The sequence below is a fragment of the Glossina fuscipes genome, unplaced genomic scaffold, assembly GCF_014805625.2.
Source record: "Glossina fuscipes isolate IAEA_lab_2018 unplaced genomic scaffold, Yale_Gfus_2 61, whole genome shotgun sequence".
Lineage (NCBI taxonomy): Eukaryota > Metazoa > Arthropoda > Insecta > Diptera > Glossinidae > Glossina > Glossina fuscipes.
In genome coordinates, this window is record NW_023998433.1 from 1,215,415 (window position 1) to 1,222,596 (window position 7,182).

At 33.5% G+C, this 7,182-nt stretch overlaps 2 protein-coding genes across 3 annotated transcripts in view; both read right to left on the minus strand.

The window, feature by feature from the left end:
- LOC119637995 (phospholipid scramblase 1-like) overlaps nucleotides 1-6,456 on the minus strand; it is a 60,518-nt gene extending 54,062 nt beyond the window's left edge. The window contains exon 1 of the mRNA XM_038034502.1: nucleotides 6,353-6,456. The gene's annotated coding sequence lies outside the window, so the exon portion shown is untranslated. The remainder of the gene's footprint in view (nucleotides 1-6,352) is intronic.
- LOC119637994 overlaps nucleotides 1-6,923 on the minus strand; it is a 19,756-nt gene extending 12,833 nt beyond the window's left edge. Inside the window, exon 1 of one of the 2 annotated variants that reach the window (XM_038034500.1) lies at nucleotides 6,886-6,923. The gene's annotated coding sequence lies outside the window, so the exon portion shown is untranslated. Of the gene's footprint in view, nucleotides 1-6,449; nucleotides 6,524-6,885 lie in introns of those variants that run through there. The other variant, XM_038034499.1, reaches the window with a different exon arrangement.
- Nucleotides 6,924-7,182: the final 259 nt, after the last annotated feature.

The following is a 7,182-nucleotide window of genomic DNA, read 5'->3' on the forward strand; positions in this document are numbered from 1 at the left end:
CTATATTTGAAGTCAATATAAAGTTTCAATAACATAAGTATGTTCATATATATATATAATGTAATTTAAAAAAAAAAAAAAAAAAAAAACAGGGGAGAACATTACTGTCGGGCCAGGCCGACTATTAAATACTCTGCACCACATTGTCTAACACAATTCTTATATTTGCCATAAAACACAAAAATTAAACTTAATATGGAACTATGTATTAAAAATGTGTCCATTTTTCAAATAAAGGCTTACTTTTCGTAAGAATGGTTGTGCTCAAGAGGTTCAAACATTGTGGTATTTTTCCAAAATACGGCAGAGCTAACTCTTATATCCAACTAGTATTATAAGTCAATTTTTACCATAAAATAATGAAGATTAAACTTTTATGGCCTAAAAAACAAAGCTTTTCGCAAAAATCCTTATATAAGCTAAGATAAAAAAAAAAAACACTATCAATTTCCATGAAAATCTATATATAGGGTATGGATCCAAAAAATGGGCTAAGATGGTTCAAAGTCGGTACAGTTATTTTTTTTTATCTTCAATTATTATTATGATCTAATTTCCATAATGAAGCATTGAAAATTAGATCTTTTTGTCATATGAACTTCAATTTTCGTTATACGAGAGGGGGAAGTTGGCCCACCCGGTGCAAAGTTTTCATACCATTTTACAATGCCACCGTTTGTGTCGCAATTTTGAAAATTGCTTTATTTTCTATACAACGACTTTACAGAATAGGCCGTTATATGGGGAGCGATCGAAAAAGTGGGCAAATCCGAACCATTTTCAATAGCATTCGTCCTTGGGTCAAAACATATTCGTGATAATACACCAAAAATTATGTCTTGTTTCATGTAAAGCTATACTATCAGTTAGTACAGTTAGTTTATAGGTCGACTCCTTGTTATAAACCAATTTTCGTCAAGAAAATTAAAAGTTAAACCTTTAAAGGTTTAATCAAAAGGTTGCCGCATCTGATGCAAATTTTTCTCACCCATTTAGTGCATCGAAATAAATTAAATACATTCATTACTCAGAAATTTTTTCGAGAAATTTTAAAATTTATAAATTTTTTCAAAATACGGTATAGGGGAGTGATTGCAAAAGTTTGTGATTGTGATGCACTTTTGTCGAAGAACGTCAGTGTGCGCTTATTATGTGATATTGATCTAAGAAAGTTTGATTGATTTTAGCTTGCAAATATTAAATCTTTTCATGAAGGTAGGGATCTCTTGTTCAATCGAAAAGTCGTATGGTAAGAGAATAAAAAAGCATATTGAACAGTTTGTTATACAAGTAATTTTTTTAGGAATTTTTCTTAAGGTATCTCTGGAATCAGTCATATCTAAGATTTCACATCGATTCGATTGTTCGTGTACCAGTTGTTGTGGTTTAGTTGACGCTAGTTTTTTTTATGTTCAAAACAACGGAAAAAATGGAAAAATCTGAATTTCTTGTGAGTTGGGATGGGAAAACGTACTCTTCAAACCCAGCATTAACTTGAAAGCTGTTATAGCAACTCTTCTCCGTAGGAAACAAAAATTTATCCGAAGTTTGGTAATTTTAAATGAGTTCGCAATGATCACAGTGCAATGATGCAGTGAGCGCATACAGCGGATGTTTACATTAGAAAACATCAACAAAGTCTTGAGAATTATTTTTAAAAGTTAAGGAATTGCAGGACTTATTTAATATCGTAAAGGTATCGAAAGCCTATATATTCACTATTTCAACATGGGAAAGCTGTTCTTCAAATGGGTGCCTCGTTTACTTATCGTGAAAGTTACAATGGCAAGATTGCATCAATTGAAGTTCGAATTAGTGTCCCATCCATTATATATTCCAAATCTAATTCCTAGCAGCTATTAGCCGTTGGCAAATCTTAAAATCCTGCTCCACGAGAAAATAATTAATTGAAATTATTGCGGATATGACTTCGTTTTTTTAGCGTCTTGGTGCATCGTTCTATAAAAAAGGCAACGAAATGATAGAGAAGCGTTGAACTTATTGTATCATCATTTAAGGAGATTATGTTGATGAACAAAATAATATTTTGAGCAACACTAAATTTTTTGTACTTCTTTAATGTCTTTTAAAGTGTCATATTAAATTTCGTGGCACTTCTACAAATTAGAAGGTTTTTATTTATCGATCGATGCACGCACAACAATCTCTCTAACCACAACGAGTAATTGCTTGGTTTGATTTTTGACATCAACATCTGCACTGCTTGAGCTGTGCAAATTGTTTTAATAACAGCGCTCTCCTTACCATTACACATCTGGCAAGAGATACAACAATTACTTTGGAAATGAATTACTATAAAAATTTGCCCCTTTTTTCTTCGAAGTCAAGAAACTATCGCTTTAAATAACACATAGTTTTTGAAAAAGAACGCTTAGTTACCAAGGTAAGAACAGATTAATTTTGAAAATTTGTATTGTTCTAGAAAAAATGCGAAAACACTATAGTTAGCCGAAAGCTAACAGTAATTCCTACAATGACTTTTCAAAATATAGCGTTGTATCGGAGTGATCAAAGAAGTGGTGTGATTCGAGTCATTTCCAACAGCGTTCACCTTTGGGCCAGAACATGTTAATGTACGAAATTTCTTCAAAATATCTCAAAGATTGCGCCGTATAGGTTGAACGCGAGAAAGAAAGACCAACAAACGGATAAACAAGTTTAGATAAAAAGGTCTAGTATCAAGTAATTCTGAGTGTTGCATACATTCGTATAAACTTGAATGCAACAAGTTGTGCAGGGAAAAAAATGCAGTCGATTTTGGGTAAAAATATTTTATTTTTCGAACAAATCTGTCGAAATCTGACTTACAAGCTGTTCAGAATACGGCAAGCTTGACGTGAAACATAGTGTTAAGAAAAACGGGATTAAAGCTTTCAAGTAGTGACTTTAATTAAACAGTCGAATTTTCGAGTCCAGTCAAGAATTCGATTCGCCATGAAATTTTTTGCCTACTGTTCTTGAGTATTTAAAGCGGCCCGTAAAACGTTAAAATAATTATGAAAAAAAAAAAAAAACTCACAAGGTATCTTTCATTACTTCTTAAGAAATTTAAAATATTTTTCAAAACTACTAACTTTCTAACACGACATCAATAAATGGTTAAGGGGAATTTTTAAATTACAAATTTTATTGATCGTGTTCAATTATTGCACTATAATTGCCTAAATTGGAAGCATTATTTACCAACTATATATTAAAATATTGTTTCTGTTTTCTACGCACTCATGCTAGAAAATTTCTGATTATGTCAAAAAGATGAAGACACAAGCTCTTAAAGTGATTACTTACTTAAGCAATGGTTCTGTTTAATAAATTCGTATTTCAACCAGCGAAAATATCAATTTAGCCATAATTAACTGAATCGACGGTTAAGGGTAAAGGCAACCTTAACGTATAGTATTGCACAATTTTATTTATAGAATCTTCAAGAAACCATTCTAATGAAATGTTTTTGGAGATATATTCGATTTAATGAAACGTTTGCGGTACCCGTGCAAAGTGTGTGCGTATGCTTGATCAATATGGAATTCTCAATCGATATAAGCATGTTTCCCCATCTGTCCATCTGCCGAACTACCCATCTGCATCTCTGTCTGTGGTAAAAATTAAGATATCAGCTTCAAATTTTGGAAACATATTGAATATTCTTGCAGGTTTGTGTTGAAAGTGGACCAAATCGACAAAAGTGTTCGATTACTGTATAATATAAACCGAAAGACACTTTTGTTTTCGAAAGCGAAAAAAAAAATGTTTTCCTCATTATTTATAAGCTACAAATGATACATTGAATAAAAAACTTCTCCTTATATTTTACGGCTAATTCCAAAAACGGAAAAAATTGCTCATGACCACTTAATATTAAAACGTATCGAAAGTTTATTTATATTCATTCTTTTTATTGGTAAAGGTGAATGAAAAGTTCAGCCATACTCGAACATAACCTTGGTAATTGTTCATTGTTATACGTTTGCGTACGAATTCTCTTTTCTTTTAAAAAGTCGGTGTATTAGGTTTTTGCCAAAACTTCGATCACTTTTTCACTTGGAGAATGCACTTGGAAATGCATTTATTGCGAAAAATTGGTGCAATATATATTAATCAAAGAAGTCTCCATAATTTTCTACAACATTTTGCAATATTTTTGGCAACATGACGATATCATGTCGAAAGAACAGCGATCCACCCACCGACCCATTTTCGCACTTCTTCAAATTTGCGGACTCGCAGGCCAGCGAAGCCATGCCGTACCTATCTGAACAAGTAGTAATCAGAAGGCGCAACGCCTGGTGAGTACGGTGGGCGTAACAGAACTCCCCATTCGAGCTGCAGTAGTGTACAACTCTTGCAACAAGTGGCGAGAAAATGGCATTTTCAGTCAATTTGTGTCGTCACTTTTAAATCGGTGAACCCAAAATCGACAATTGCAATACGATGGAACAGCTTCATCATAAGTCTCTGAAAGTGTATGGTGGGCTTCGCCAGCAGATTTCTGCAAATAAACAACAAAATTAATGAAATTGGAAGAAGAAGAATTTTCAGCGCCCCATCTTTAGCGTCGGCGTTCACTGAATAAATTAATAATATTAAATGAAAATCTACTATTTTATGTAGAGGAAGGTCGAAATTAATGAATTCAACTTTTATATACTCTGGTCCCATTTCTTTATCATGTTAACCTGTACAAGTCGCTGATCAAAATTTTTGCAAACTCCTAATATAATAGCACGCTCAAGAAATCCGTGAGATACCGAGTAGAGGTAGGCTGATTATTGACGACTTCATATGATTTATAGGGAGTAGCATTCTGCAAATGAAGTGCATCCAAATTTCATGACATTCCGACCATTAGTTTACGAGTTACGAGTGTCTTTGTAACGCTACAAACAAAATTCGGATTTTTCCTTTGTTTTGAAAATTACAAATGTAGCGTCACTTAAGCGATTGTCACTGATTGTCAAAATGCCACAAAATTTGAACACCTCTTGTTTGAAGTTTTATGGTATCCAAAATGCATATGGATTCGTCAGTGGTGGCGACATCTATATGGCATCCTACGACCTCATTGAGTGATTTGTTAGCTTCTTTTATATGAAATCAGTTTTGATTTCCAAATTAACTGTCACTTAATTAGTTATTTTGTCTGTGGCAAAAGCACGATGACTGTAACAGCGAGATAGAAATTCGAAATCAGGTTTTTTCGTATATTGGCACCCAATAATTGTCGACGAATAGTCCGGGATGATACAACAATTACCCATTCATTGGAAGCTGCTTTAGACGACTTGAAGTGACCTCTCTTTGTTAAAATTATCATGCGATTATCAAAAGCAGCAGAGAATTCTTTAATTGTTTCGCGTCTTTCAATATCTTTTTTCGAGGTTTAGAGCATTCGTGAAGAAATTGTATGACCAACGTAGTGATGCGGCTGACGAACTAGGCACCCTTCTCCTTCGCTACAGTGAAGTGAACGACTCATCTAATATTAGTATGAAAATTAATTCATACCGCATTGCCTTCCAAAAACAAATACGGTACAAAATATTACAAAATACTTTGCTTTTCATAATTTTAAAGAGGGTATACCCATTTCACTGTCCACATGGAAGAGCTGCTAAAGCAATATAAAAACCTTTAATTTCTTACTACAAGAACTAACTTAGATGGGACTCTCAGGCAATTTTGAAAAGCGTTGCGGCACGTAAAAGCGTTATGTGAGCTTTTTAGAATCTACGTTTTACAATTTCTCTGGCATAGAGTTGGTAAGTACACCTCGCACCAAATTTCCCATTCCCCTATGTATGTTAGAGACTCTTAAAAGATTGATAAGAATCGATCGATTGTGCACGAAATTAGCAATAATCTTAAGGATTTGATGGACATAAAAGATTCGCGGCAAACCCAACCTAACAAACCCAACGCCGACTGTCTAGCCAATATGGAAGCGCGCAGCGCTATGGTAAGTCCAAAACCTTCCTATAGGATTTTACAGAGCGACATCAAGAGGCTAGTTTCACCATGGACATGACAACGGGAAGCTAAAGGACTTATTTAACCTTCAGGCAAAGCACGCAAACTATTGCATTTATTGGAATTGCATAAGTCGCACCTTGCTCAGGTACCGCTTGAAAAATATTCATATTTCAAATACCGATTCATGCAGACTCTGCGAGGGGGCGAAGGAAACGTATTCGACGAGCAGTTTAGAACGCCGAACGTCGCGGACTCACTGAGCCTAAGAAAATGGTGGGATTCATAAAGATCCTAAAATTGAAGGGCTAAGGGCACGAGCGAGTACAATAGGTTTTATTAGGTCGCAGTACGGGCTGCTCACCACATTGCAATACAATATAATGCTTGTTTACACCTTTAGAGGCTGCCAGCTAGTAATACCGATGTGAATAAATGGATAAAAAAAATTAATTTTTTACCAGTCGTTTCTTTTATGCGCAAAACAGCGTCAAAAATTATGCAACAATTTAGTTTAAAATAGAAACGTGGTTTAGGTTTTGCTTTTATTTTCATTTTTTATTGTTTTTAAATTGTTTCGTTGTGAGTGATTGTTCGTGGAAGAGCGTTAATAATGACGCGTATATTTGTTCATGTTTTCGCCTATTCAATTTTTTAAGTTTTTCTTTGTGTATATATATTACAAGTTCCATAATTCATATTAAAAAAAGAAATTAATAATTATTCTTGCTAAACCACTAATCTTTTGAGAATAATTCACTCAAAAAAAAAAAAAAAAAACGTTCCAAACCATTCCAAGTAAATATATAATAAATGCGCAATAAATGTAACGAATACGCACACACACACACATACACACACACACACACTATTTAAATTTATTTTAACTTTTCTCACAGCTTCGAAAAATTTTTAATTTTTAGTCTGAAATAATTTGTTATTATTCTAAGTGCTTGTTTGTTATGTAAAGAAAAAAAAAAAAAAAACAAAAACAAAATCCTCTCTCTTTGATATAATAAATTTTATCTTTTATTAAGTGCATCCGAAATAATGAACGCTTTAATATATCTCAGACTGAAATGATGCGCACAATATTTCTTCTCTAATGAGGACACATATATTGGAAATTTTGTTGCTAACTTTTGCAAGAAAATTTGCAAGATTTTTAGGGAAATTGCACATAAAACTCAACGC